The sequence below is a fragment of the Rhodnius prolixus genome, unplaced genomic scaffold, assembly GCF_049639745.1.
Source record: "Rhodnius prolixus isolate KJV_2025 unplaced genomic scaffold, Rpr scaffold_11, whole genome shotgun sequence".
In the NCBI taxonomy this organism is placed as follows: Eukaryota; Metazoa; Arthropoda; class Insecta; order Hemiptera; family Reduviidae; genus Rhodnius; species Rhodnius prolixus.
This window is the reverse complement of record NW_027411625.1, coordinates 1,068,362-1,082,535: the sequence shown is the minus strand read 5'-3', so window position 1 is coordinate 1,082,535 and position 14,174 is coordinate 1,068,362. Positions and strand designations below refer to the sequence as shown.

At 36.1% G+C, this 14,174-nt stretch overlaps 1 protein-coding gene across 7 annotated transcripts in view; it reads left to right on the top strand.

Annotated features, from left to right (window-relative positions):
* The window catches only part of LOC141459325 (uncharacterized), a 799,141-nt gene that overhangs the window by 53,826 nt on the left and 731,141 nt on the right, over window positions 1–14,174 (top strand). The window lies entirely within an intron of this gene.

Sequence of the window (14,174 nt, the reverse complement as noted above, 5' to 3'; positions counted from 1 at the left end):
GTGTTTTTATATGTATACCTATTAAAAAGATGTCTCACCTGTGACAGGTAAAAACATTACACGATATATTAAATATTTTACGATTCCATTTCAATGGAATTTTCATAATTTCAATGTGCAACAAATAGCCCCTGAATACACCGGCTACAAATGTTAACTGCTTTCTTCATGTTGCATTTACGAAAACACTGCTGTATTCGGAAGTGCCTACGTGCTACACGTGGAATGCGAGTAGAAAATCATTTGAATAACACAAACAAGGAGAGCAAGTCGACGGACAATCTGGCGCATATTTAAAGAAACAGCGATAGGCATACTCTGTACACCGTGCATATCCCAATCAAGAAGAATGCTTCTTTTTTAAATAAGCCCGGTCGGACGTCTTGCAACAATTGAGAATTTGTACAAACGTGTGTTATAAATAAGGAACGGATTTTTATGTATTTAAAAATGCCAAATATTTAATTAAAATATGCATTTATTTTCGTCAATTATGTGGAAAATATGTGATTTTCTTAAAATATTTTCTGGAATATTTAAGTAAAATGGACATTTTTTTTATGAAAATGGATTTTTTTTTTGGGGGGGGAAGTTATAATTATTTATACAAGAAAAGAATATTTTTACAATTTATAATAATTTATTAGGAACAAAATAATTTGTTTTTACAAGTTAAAATGATTTATACGACAAAGAACATTTTTACTATTTATAAAAAGATGTGTTAAATTTTCAATTTTGAAAACTTCACTCTTCGAAATTGTTTGCAACCACATGAAATTTCAAATGTTGGAACGTAAAGTGACGACGGTCTGGGCGTAAGATGGACTTGTAACGACTAAAAGATCGTTCAGCATCTACAGATGTTATAGGTGCCTTGCTGAAAGAAGTTATCTCGTTGTAAAGGGTACACGATGTTCTGAGGTGACTTCTGTTCCACTGATAATATCAGAAATCTGGCAGATGGTCTCCCACCCTTTGTTCTTGCTCAGTACTTCTACCAGTTTTGATCTGATCAGATCTTCCTTACTCCCAGGTATTCCTTCCACCTTTTCGATGACTTTTTTAACGTTGGACACGTTTTCTGTCAGTCGAACATTTTGGGACTCAAGTTGGGTAATGGCTTGTGCAAGAAATAAGCAATTGTCAGAAATGAATGCAAGGTCGTTCCTTAAATTTAGGTTTCTCGAATAAAGACTTGGCTGTATTTATCGCTACTACTTCGTCTTCGAGATGTGAAAGGACATTCTTGATTTTATTGTAGTTTTCATAGTAATACTGAGCTGTTTACTGTTAATACTGTAATGCTGAGCAACCAGTTGTTTGTTTGAGGCCGATGTTCGTGGCATTTCACCCAAAAAAGTATACACTAAGTGACCAAACGAAATGAATTGGACACTTCAACGAACGAGCTGAAAGAACAGACAACGTCAGACAACTTCAAAGAACTAACAAGTGCCCGTCACTGTTTAGCAGCATTCTGTGTAAATTACAATAACCATTGTACCCACTGTGATTCACAGCCCTACTGTCTGTGGTTCACAGTTCCTGTCAACCACCTCCCAATTATGAAAATATGCCCAAAATGAAAAATATGTACATATTTTGATTAAATATGTAGAAATATTTATTTATTTTAATCAAATATGTATAAATATGCGATAACATCCAAATATGTGGAAATATGTGAAATAAAAGTAGACTCAAACGGCTTAAAAAGTGTCAGTATGAATACTTCTAGTTGAAAAACGTCTGTAAATTGCCTAGAAAAAAATATGTAAATACATACGAATCCGTTCCCTAGTTATAAATAAAATAATACAATGTTATGAACAGGCACTAGAACAATGTATACACAAAAGGCCGGCTAGGGTCGCAAGTAGAGGTCAGGAAAAAAGGAAAATAAAAAATCATCATTTCCTCGAACATTTTATTTTTATGACGAGCGTATGTTATAAACATTTGGTCGGTTATTTTTTGATCCAGTAGTTCAGAAAATAGGGAAAAATACTCCACCTTGGCGGAGTATAGGTTGCAATACTTTGAGGGATGTGATCATTACAAACGAACAATGTTTAGAATTAGTCAATGGTAAAAACTGGTCTGCGCTCGCATCATTTATAAAGCACGCATATAAATTTAGACAAGAGAAGATCAGTGAGATTACCCTCTAGAAAGAATTGTATTGCCCGCTATTAATTCTAGGATCACTTTCCAACAATAGTTGTCTGAAGGAATTGCACTGAAATTATTTGTTCACAAGTATATTTATGCATGTAATGGAGGAGTTTGTTTATTAAGTTTCTTTGATTGTTATTTTGGGTTGTAAAAGCCTGTGTGGGCATAATAAAATTGCCAAACTATTAATTAAGTGAAAATAATTGGGTGATTAATAATTGTTTAATTTGAATTATAAAATTAAAGTATGGTACTCGCCTGACGATCATTCCATCAAGGCGCCAAATGTATGAAGAAAGAAAAACATGTAAACATTATTTTCCAATAAAACATTTATAATAATAATAACAGGGAAAAATACAAAATCATCATTAGTTTTGCTGGGATTTCCATAATTTCTGTTTCTAACATTGTACTTTAATGCCAATGTGTTTGGCATTCGTTTGAATCGAGGAAGTCGAGTGATTTTCAAAAAATGGACGAAAAAGAATTTCGTGTGTTGATTAAACACTACTTTATGAAAGGCAAAACGCCTCAGGAGACTAAAGAGAAGCTTGATAAACATTATGGTGACTCTGCACCTTCGATTAGAACAGTTTATAAGTGGTTTCAAAATTTTCGGAGTGGCCATATGTGCACAAGTGACGCTGAACGTTCTGGACGCCCTGTTGAGGTTACTACTCCAGAAATCATTGATAAAATCCATGATATGGTGATGGATGACAGAAGAGTGAAGGTGCGTTAGATTGCTAGTGCTGTGGGCATCTCGAATGAACGGGTACATAATATTTTGCATCAACATTTGGACATGACAAAGCTATCCGCAAGATTGGTGCCGCGATTGCTCACGCTTGACCAAAAACGAAATCGTGTGAAGTGTTGCAAGGACGGTTTGCAGCTGTTCCAGAAGAATCCGCAGGACTTTAAGCGTCGTTTCGTCACTGTGGATGAAACATGGATACATCACTACACTCCTGAGACCAAAGAACAATCTAAACAATGGGTTACCAAGGGGGAATCTGCGCCAAAAAAAAGCGAAGACCGTTCTTTCGGCCGGAAAGATTATGGCGACTGTCTTTTGGGATTCGCAAGGAATAATCCTCATCGACTATCTGGAAAAGGGTAAAACTATTACAGGTGCATATTATTCATCGTTATTGGACCGTTTGAAAACCGAGCTGCAAGAAAAACGCCCACGATTGGCCCACAAAAAAGTCCTTTTCCATCACGACAACGCACCAGCTCACACCTCAGCAGTTGTGATCGCAAAATTAATGGAAATAGGGTTCCAACTCGTTTCACATCCCCCCTATTCTCCAGACTTGGCTCCCTCGGACTACTATTTGTTCCCCAATATGAAGAAATGGCTGGCGGGAAAAAGATTTTATTCAAACGAGGAGGTGATTGCAGAAACGAATGGCTATTTTTCAGACTTGGACAAATCCTATTATTCGGAAGGGATGAACAAACTAGAGCAGCGTTGGACGAAGTGTATAAGCCTAAAAGGAGACTATGTTGAAAAATAAAAAAGGTTTACCCCAAAAAATTAAGTAGTTTTTATTTTTGCACGCACTTTTCAAACGACCCTCGTATAAGCCTCTATCTGAGCGGTTAGTGGCGAGACCTGCAAAGCTAATATGTATTGTGGTACTGGGTTCGATTCTCGGTCTAGGCCTTAATTTAATGTTAATTACGAGAAATTGTTGTGAAGTGAACCTCCGTGTACGATACCTAATTGGTAGTTGAACGTAAAGCCTACCTGAAAAAATAGGCATTACCTTTACTTTACCTTTGTTTTTTTGATAAGCCTCAAAAGGAATTCTTACGCTATATATATTTGACCTGAATGAGCGTCACTACCTTGGAAGTGCGTTATCATTATAGCAGATGAAAAGGTAGATGGAGGTGTACAAAAATTGGGCAACACCCTTCCATTTCAAAGGGTTGAAACAGTAATCTGTGAGTCATGTGGCGAACAGATTCAGGACAGGGTACTACCTAAGCATTCTCGCGATTTGTACCAGATTGTGTGAATCTCGATTAGAACATAATGGGCAAAGAACGTCTAGAAGGCTAAGAGAAGATAGATTTTCGTTAAATGGCAGTGACTGGCTTGCATTAATCAAAATATCGTATAACAGCCTACATTATATTAGATTAAATTATTTCTAGTTTATGGCCGTAAGTAATTTTGTACATCATATACCTCTGGCAAAAAGAAAAAAGTGTTCTGGTAAAGGCGGCGTTCACAGTGGTGAGAAAAAAAAAAATAAATAAAAGGAATATCAAAAGGGCTGCAAATCGCGGTAGCAGCTTTCCTCAAGATTTAGGAGTTGGTTTGGTATTCATGTATGCAGCTCGACTGTCAAGGCTAGCGTACCGCACCTTCTAACGCCTTCCATATTCACCACTAGCCAAGGTGTCTTCAAAATAATAAAACTAAAAAAAAATATAATATTAATACAATTCTCTTTCCTAAAGATAGATTTATTGCATTACTTTCTTTGGCTGCCATCATATCAAATTTTCACGTCTTGGGTTTTTTTTTAGCCGCCTAAAGGGAACAGAATGGACAGTTTTTCATGTCATACAAATAAGCTATGAAATATTTGATTCATTGAAATTTGAAAGGATCAAAGGGTTTCTTTTTACCACAGTTGACGTAAACAAATTCTTTTGAAACTTCTAATTTATACAGAAAAATAGCTGACTCAATAATATGCACGTTAAACTTACTATTTTTAATAAAATCGTTTCCACAAACTACTAAAAATTCTGTTTAATAAATGTCACTTCCGTTCTGCAATTTTCTTTAGGGTAAAGTCGGGTGAGATGGCCACCATTTTATTTGGAGGGTGCCTGCAAAATTTTGGTAAGGGCTAGGCTTACTTTATTATTATTTTTGGAAACCTCACACGCTCACAAACATAAGATAAGGTAAAAATTTCAGAAAAAACGCTAAGGGAAACATTTTTTTATTCTTACAAAAAATAATAGCAATTGGCCATCTATCCCCACTGGGCTGGGTGAGTTGGCCAATGTAGCTTCGGAGAGATGGCCACATATTGTAAATGAAATTGCATTAGTAAAACGTAAAAATAACAGAAAAAAATGAATGGTTACTTAATATTTACTTTTTTAAATCTTTTCAATAATATATATACATATTTTTTTATTAATTTTTTTCGGTATTTCGGTAATGACTATAAAGAGATGGGACAGATACAATACACTAATTACAATGTTAAACTTTGACAAAAGAGTAAATACAGTAGATATCGGGAAATTTCTTTTAATACAAAAACGTTAAACACAAAACATCGGAAAAACCAAAAACCCTTACGAACCCTTATATAGTTACAGAATTAGTAGTCAACATAATTGCCCAAAAAATGGAACAATATAAAACAATACACACAGATACCGCTACAGAAGTTTGGTTTTTCCGATGTTTTGTGTTTAACGTTTTTGTTAATTGTTAATATTGTTAACTGATTTTCTATGTTACTGATTCTATAAATTGTTTGTATTTTTGTATTTGTAATATCTAGGCCCTGAAGAAGACAATATATTTGTCGAAACGTTGGCGAGAAAAGACGAGTTCTTGTTTTTATTAGACCGATTCATCGCCAATTGTAAATCCTTACTTTAGCAATTTACGGTCACGAAACCAATATATTCAAAAAAATAAAAATAAAAAAGTAAAAATAATTGGCCATCTATCCCCACTGTTTGATGGCCATCTGTCCCGAATGCTAGGAAGAGATGGCCAACATGATAAACATAACTCAACGCGTACTTTTTGACAGTTTTAGAAGTTAGGATTCATTAATGTATACTGTACTTTCCTAATATGTAGAAAACCACACTAAATTTCGACACATACATTCGCTGCAGCGCGCAATATGCAACTATCATAAAATTTTTTGTTGAGGCGATAATGTTTTTATTCTCTGAGTTAATTAATAACGCTTTGACGCAGACTAAAATATACTCACTGTAGTCAGACATGAAGGTTCATCACTGGAGAGGTCACACAGCGCCGTCGGGTGACATTTCGGTTAAATTTCGGCTGTTGGCCATCTCTCCCGATTGTTTAACACCAGGTAGATGGGGTAGATAATTGTAGCAGAGAATTTAATTGTACTTTTGGCTGTACGATCTGGGCCAGTGAGATATCAGTGAAGTTTATGGAGAAAACATTATAAGGATTGTAGTTTGTACGGAAATGAGTTAATGCTTTTTAAGATGGCCGCACGTATCTTCATATTGTAGAACGAATTTTGGCGGTCCATTACTGGATATTTGGTGCAGAATGGACTAAATAAGAACAGACGCTTTACGATTTCATCATTATTAACACTGCATTGCCAATCCGAAGTCAATTTTGACTCCAACAAAAAAAAAATAGGAATGGTCTCTGTTTCCCCACATCTCATAGCTATCCCGAAATGCTCTTAGATTTGCTATCCCCACTCTTTCACCATTTGATAGTCACGAGCTGAAGATTGTGGAATTCTTAGTTTCCTTTTTGCGGATTAGTTTACTGGTATCATAAGAGTCATTTTGACTCCAGATTGGCGTTACACGTAAATATATCGGAGTCATTTCCACTCCTGATTGGCAATATAAGTAGATTTTCAGTTATTAACTTGACTCCAGATTATTGCCTAAATGCTTATTTGATAAATTTACATAATTTTCATAGAAAGTATCAAGGCACCAAAAAAAAAGCCTCTTTCTAGAATTGATTTTCTGTCCGAATTGCAGCAAAAACTTGTAGCGAATTGGGTAATTTCCGATCCATGTCAACAGCGGCACAGTAATTGAAAAAAATGAAAAAGTCCCTGATCAGAAGGCAGTCCAGTCAGGGTTCTAGAAAATACTGAAATTACTGTGATCCTAAGTTGAAGTTAATTCCTTCTGCGTGAAATGTTTTAAAGCCGATTTGTGGACAAAATTTGTTTTTTCGTCCTTAATTCCTATTCTTTCTCATCCTTTAATGCAAATTTTATTATTAAAATTGAAAAGACTCCACATTAGCAATAACTGACTAATTCGAGCATTGGCAATGAAGTGTTAAAAATGATAATTCTTTTAAAGAAAGTTAGGCGATTCCGATTGCTTTGCACATCACAGTTCGGAAACCATTGAGAATGCATTGCTATAGACTTGGGGATCGGCAACGTTTCTTACAAGTGAGTCTTCAGTCCATGAACAGATAAAGACAGAAGACACACCAACCCTGTAATGTAAAAATATTATTTGTAAACTAGCCGTGAAGATGACCTAGTCCCTAGGTCGAAAGCTCGGCAGAATAAATGTATCACGACTGAAATGGCAATTATTTTTTCATCCTAGATTAAGGTGCTTGGCTTTCATGTAAAAATAAAACTGTTACTAAAAGTATACTTGTTTTTCTTTTATTTACTCCCGAAATTGAGTAAAAACTAGTTTCAGGTTGAAAAATTTTCATGTAACTCGACTTTAACGATATAATTGACCCTAAAAATTAGGGTCAGATAAATGACAGTTCTTTTGTTTCGAATTTTGCTGAAAAAAAAATTAACTAAAAGTTATATATTTGCGAATAAGGGTACGTTCACAACGGAGCTGTGAGCATAGATGATAGCAGAGATGATAGGAGTGATGTATCAGCGCTTAAAGAAAAACATAGTACATTCGAATGTGAGCGTGCACAACGAAGTGACTCATACGCGCTGCTATAAACGAGCATAGATGATAGAATTAAATTTTTCATTTTTCTGCTAGCTGAACTCCAGTATCGAAGCTTCAAAATGGACTCGAAAAATTATTTAGTGCTGTCTTTACTCATTATTTTTGGTTATTATTTTATTATTTACTTTTAAACAATATTTTGTTTTTTAAATCGTGCTTACATTTATTTTCATGTGTATTTATTTGTTTTTTCTCAATAAAACCATTACCTCAGAGTTATCACTAGTTTTTCTTCTATGGTTATAGGATTTCCATGACAATTTTTCCGTTTTCTTAATTTTGACCTTATTTTTTCTAAAATTTAGACGAATATGGGTGGACCCATCCTCACATATTCAAAAAAACGATCCGGGTAATTTCTAAGTTCCGTATATAAATAGTGAAATTCGCCCAAAGTACTTCGTTTTTTATTTATGGGATGTACATGATATTTTCTAAAGCGGTTTTTCTTTAAAATATACCATTTCGTTGCTGCTGAACATAAAAACTCTTCTTCACTACTCGGACATGTTGCATGTATCACAGCTCCGTTGTGCACACTAATCAGCGATTATATTTTACTCTATCAGTTATCATCTCTGCTATCATCTATACTCACAGCTCCGTTGTGAACGTACCCTAAGGCGCCACGATAGACGAGCGGTTAGAGGCGAGACCTGTAAAGCTATTGTGTATTGGGATTACTGTGTTCGATTCTCCGGTCTAAAGGCCTTGGATTTTATTTAATGGTTTAAAAAAGAAATTCACAGTAAAGTATGTTTGCTAGTCGCCTCCGTCCAAGACAACTAATTGGTAGTTGGACGTAAAGCTTGCCTGAAAAAAAAAGGCAATTACTTTACTTACTTACTAATCTGCGGATAAAGTAAATCCAGTTCAAATATTAATCGTTGGAGCCTTTTTTTTAAAAAAGCAAAATTTTAAGTTGGGTAACCTCTTTTGGCACAAATAAATATCAAATTTGTTGTCTCCTCAGGGGATATTTTCTACAAAAATACAAAAAAAAAAGTCAAATTCGAAAATCTGGACAATTATAACACCTTCTCTTGCCAAGAAAAACAGGAATTCAAATTGATTTTTACTAAAAAGTAATAATTTCTCTTTTATATCCACACTAAATTCTTAGGTTATTCGCAATCGAGCTACTACATAGTCTGGTAAAACTTACTGGTAATTTGTATGACTAATTCGTCCGTAATTACAGTCAAGTTGAAGGCTAGGAATAATGGTCATTGTATTTAGTAGGAAACTACCTAACTAGTTCTAGTTTACCCAAATGCAATTTGTTCTTGTTTAACTAGTGTGATCCATAAGCAGCCTCCTTTTATAAATAAAGAATCTAATTGCATTTAAGTCTACATTTCCTATTTTTACTATTTGTTTTCCCCGATTAAAAAGGTTGTATACAGGGTGATCCATTTAAAACGCACCAATCGCTAATTACTTTTTTAGGAAAGCGGAATTTTGGGGGAAAAAAAACCCACGAAGTAAACTATATGTTTTTTGTCTAGTTTTCAAATTTTCCTCCCCTGATGCTGTATCTTCATTTTTAGCGGAGTTACGGCTAAAAACCTGATTAGGGTTTCATAAGGACCACTGGTTTTGACAATTGATTATGAAAACTACATAAAAAACGGTGAAAAATGACGTTGGTCCCGTTTCAATATCCCTAATATTAGTTGAAATATTTAAGGTCAATGTTACAATTTTATCTTAGATTAGATTAGATTGTACAAGACGGGCGGTTCCACCAAAAAAAAAGGGGAAGGAACGCAGGCAATCCTGATACCCATTGTTCCCCGCCCACCCCTCATCTCATGAGAGATACCGGGGTTTAAAAACAAATCCGGCTAAAAATTACCAGATGCTAATATAATAACCTAACAAAGTAGCAACAGGACACTAGGAAGCTTGACGACTCAATCGCCCAGTGCACTGAATAAACCTAGAAAGTTCTTTAAGATTACCAGATGCTACAATCTACGGTAGGGAGACATTTGACCTTCCGAATACGAGGAATCTAGTTTTAGAATAAACTGGGCACACCTCAACAAAGTGCCTCACAGTTTCATCGGACTCACCACAGCCAGCACAATTTGGCGACTGGATTAGGCCACATTTAAAAAGATGATATGCTAAATTCGCATGTCCACTCAACACCTGAACCAACTGGCGGATCCGGGACCTGCTAAAACCAACCATATCCGTTCTTGACAGGCCAAGGATTTCCTTAGCCTGGCGGCAGTCAGTTCGGGATCTCCACCGTTTCCGATGTTCTTTCAAAATCCACTGTTCCACCTCTGTTCTACAACGTCGATAGGATACAGGGATAATGGGCTGAGGAGTCATTGTTATCAACGCAGCTCTTTCCTTTGCTGTTTCATCAGCCAGTTCGTTACCTGGAATCCCAGAATGACCAGAAGACCAAGCAACCGAAACAGTATTCAAAGCTCCTAACAAATTGAGAGCAGCATGACAAGAATTGACCGAAATTTGGTTCCTACTAGGAGAGGCCAGAGCTTTAATTGCAGCCTGGCTATCCGTGAAGAACCTAACATCAGTGTCGGCAAATCCCTTCCAGCGGAGTAAAATAGCCGCCATCTCAATGGCAGCCAACTCCGCCTGAAAAACAGATGCATAATTACCAAGATCAAGGCAGGTGCGTTCCCATAGGAACCCAAACTGGGGTCTCCAGATGCAGAGACCAGCACCTGCCCTATCCATCAATGAACCATCCGTAAAAACAGAAATGGCGTTTGTTGATAACTCGACAGCCGAAGCACAAGCCTCCTCCCTCGCAAGTATCTGAACCCCATAATTCCTACTGAAGTCCAGAGTCGCAGGGATGAAGTCCCCCGGCATGGAGAGCACTGCAATATGCTTTTTATCCTCTCGAACCAGATCAGCATGACTAATAAGCCTGCCTTTCCGACCGAGAAGGTTCATAGATGCCCACGTGCCGACACTCTCAAGTCTACGAGCGGCCACAAAGCCTCCCCTCTAAGAAAAATATCCAAGGGAGGAAGCCGTAACATAAATTCCAAAGCGGCTACAATTTTATCTTACTCGTGATCGGTTTTCAATGTTAATTTTCCACCAGAAATACACGTTTCGGGAGGTCCTCTGACTGCAAAAAATGTTATTGGTGACGCAAAGTAAAAAAAAAAAAATAATTGAAATTTGTTTTATCATCAAATAACTTAAAGCAATCATCACATCATTTTAATGCACCCAGTATGCAAGACTTCTTGCCCTATGATTACGGTAAGAATATCTTGTCAGGGATGGGCGGGTGTTGGTCTAGTGGTCATGAGCGTGGTTTTGTAAGTGGGAGATCTCCAGTTCGAATCCCGCGGGTGCAGTCATTCACAATACTTAATACATCATAGCACTTTTTTTTTAAAGTAAAATGTAGTCATACGTCGTATTCTAACTGGGGACCTCCCACTTACAAAGCCACGCTCTAGATCATTAGACCCAACACCCTACGGACAGTTTTTGGATTTCCCCGTTTTACCCCTATACACTTTCTATATAAAAGAACCTCCGTCTAACGGACACTCTACATAGCGACCGCGGATATTGATTTTAGGGAACGGATTAAATGTTTCACCTCCCACCAACGATCACCTTATTCTTAAAAGTTCGTTTGACGCGGTGATAAAAAGAATTATCCCCTCTCAAGTTTTTGATTTTTTTTCTGGTTTTTCCTAAAGTTTCCTATATAAGCTCCATACATCTTGTACCATTTTAATCATTTTTCAATATTACTTTGGATGAACAATATTATTTTTTCCCGATATGTCTCTCAAACGAAAGTGGTTAACTCTAGAAGAGAAAATATAAATGTGTTGGAAGATTTTGCAAAAATCAAATCGGAGCCATCGTCAACTTGCCGAAAGGTTTGTTCTATTTTTCTAATAATAGATTATAGTATGATGATAATTTTACCATACATTATTATTGTTATGAATAAATGTGATGATTATTATAAAAATTATTAATTAACTCAATAATATGCAGTTTTTTGGATAATTAAGAAAAACTTGATGCATATCATATAGCTAAATAATTATGCAATTCTGCACTTTTTTAAATCTATTAATAATAAACAATTTTTAAATAGATGTTTGGAAAAAAACCCATATTTTCATTATGAAACTTGCCTACCTCCTTCTAACGGCCACCTCCAAACAGCGGCCACTTTGCTTTCCCCCGCCAGTGTCCGTTATTGAGAGGTTCGACTGTAGTTAATTTAGTTTATTTCTTGTTCATAGTAATAATAATAATTATAATATTAAATAAATAATCAATGATTAAGGAGTGCATTTTAGGTTTGTACGAGGGTCGTTTGAAAAGTCCGTGCAACGTCAGAGAGATAGCACTACTGGCGCGTATCGAGGTTATGTTTAGTTAGTAGCATCTCTTGGAAGAACACACACCAAGTTTCAGCCAGATCGGTCTATTTCTTTGTGTTTGGCATTCGTTTGAATCGAGGAAGTCGAGTGATTTTCAAAAAATGGACGAAAAAGAATTTCGAGTGTTGATTAAACACTACTTTATGAAAGGCAAAACGCCTCAGGAGACTAAAGAGAAGCTTGATAAACATTATGGTGACTCTGCACCTTCGATTAGAACAGTTTATAAGTGGTTTCAAAATTTTCGGAGTGGCCATATGGGCACAAGTGACGCTGAACGTTCTGAACGCCCTGTTGAGGTTACTACTCCAGAAATCATTGATAAAATCCATGATACGGTGATGGATGACAGAAGAGTAAAGGTGCGTGAGATTGCTAGTGCTGTGGGCATCTCGAATGAACGGGTACATAATATTTTGCATCAACATTTGGACATGACAAAGCTATCCGCAAGATGGGTGCCGCGATTGCTCACGCTTGACCAAAAACGAAATCGTGTGAAGTGTTGCAAGGACGGTTTGCAGCTGTTCCAGAAGAATCCGCAGGACTTTAAGCGTCGTTTCGTCACTGTGGATGAAACATGGATACATCACTACACTCCTGAGACCAAAGAACAATCTAAACAATGGGTTACCAAGGGGGAATCTGCGCCAAAAAAAGGCGAAACTATTACAGGTGCATATTATTCATCGTTATTGGACCGTTTGAAAACCGAGCTGCAAGAAAAACGCCCACGATTGGCCCACAAAAAAGTCCTTTTCCATCACGACAACGCACCAGCTCACACCTCAGCAGTTGTGGTCGCAAAATTAATGGAAATAGGGTTCCAACTCGTTTCACATCCCCCCTATTCTCCAGACTTGGCTCCCTCGGACTACTATTTGTTCCCCAATATGAAGAAATGGCTGGCGGGAAAAAGATTTTATTCAAACGAGGAGGTGATTGCAGAAACGAATGGCTATTTTTCAGACTTGGACAAATCCTATTATTCGGAAGGGATCAACAAACTAGAGCAGCGTTGGACGAAGTGTATAAGCCTAAAAGGAGACTATGTTGAAAAATAAAAAAGGTTTACCCCCAAAAATTAAGTAGTTTTTATTTTTGCACGGACTTTTCAAACGACCCTCGTATGTATTGGCTAACTAGAGACAGACGGACAGATTGTCCATTGTCCTATAAGTGTTATAATTTTTTTGTATCATTATATTTTTAATGTACTTATTTTTAATAAAACACTATTCTATTCTATTCTATTTCAATTATAACAGTTCAAAGCAAAATCAACAGTGATGAATACCAAACACGCTGCACTGATTTTTTGTTTAGAATGAACTACATTTGTCGGATTTTTTCGACACCTTTGTTGCTTTTAAATAACTCTCGATGGGATTCAAATGAATTAATGAAGATTTAATAATTATTAGTCCATTTCAAATATATCCAGGTTCGTTTTCTAACTAATCTTATACAAGTTAGGGAACTGTACTTAAAGTGAATTCAAGGTGAATGAACAAAATGAACAAGATGCGAAGGCATTTTCTTATTTGTTCAATATTTTTTTTTTTTTTTTGCAGTCGTTTCAATAATTTAGTGGACAAACTCTAAATATAGACAAAATGGCTACCCGCTGAAGGATGGGTAGGTGGTTCAATTTAGAATATTAGATTAACTGGAGCTTTAAAAGTAAAACTAATATTAGATATCTACTAAGATTAGTTAATGCTTAGATAGATTTTAATTCCATACAAATTAATTTTTTTAAAAGTTGATTTGCATTTAACAATAAATTAAATAACTGACATCCTGCTATTACCACTTTTATGTAACTTTTTGGTAACTTTT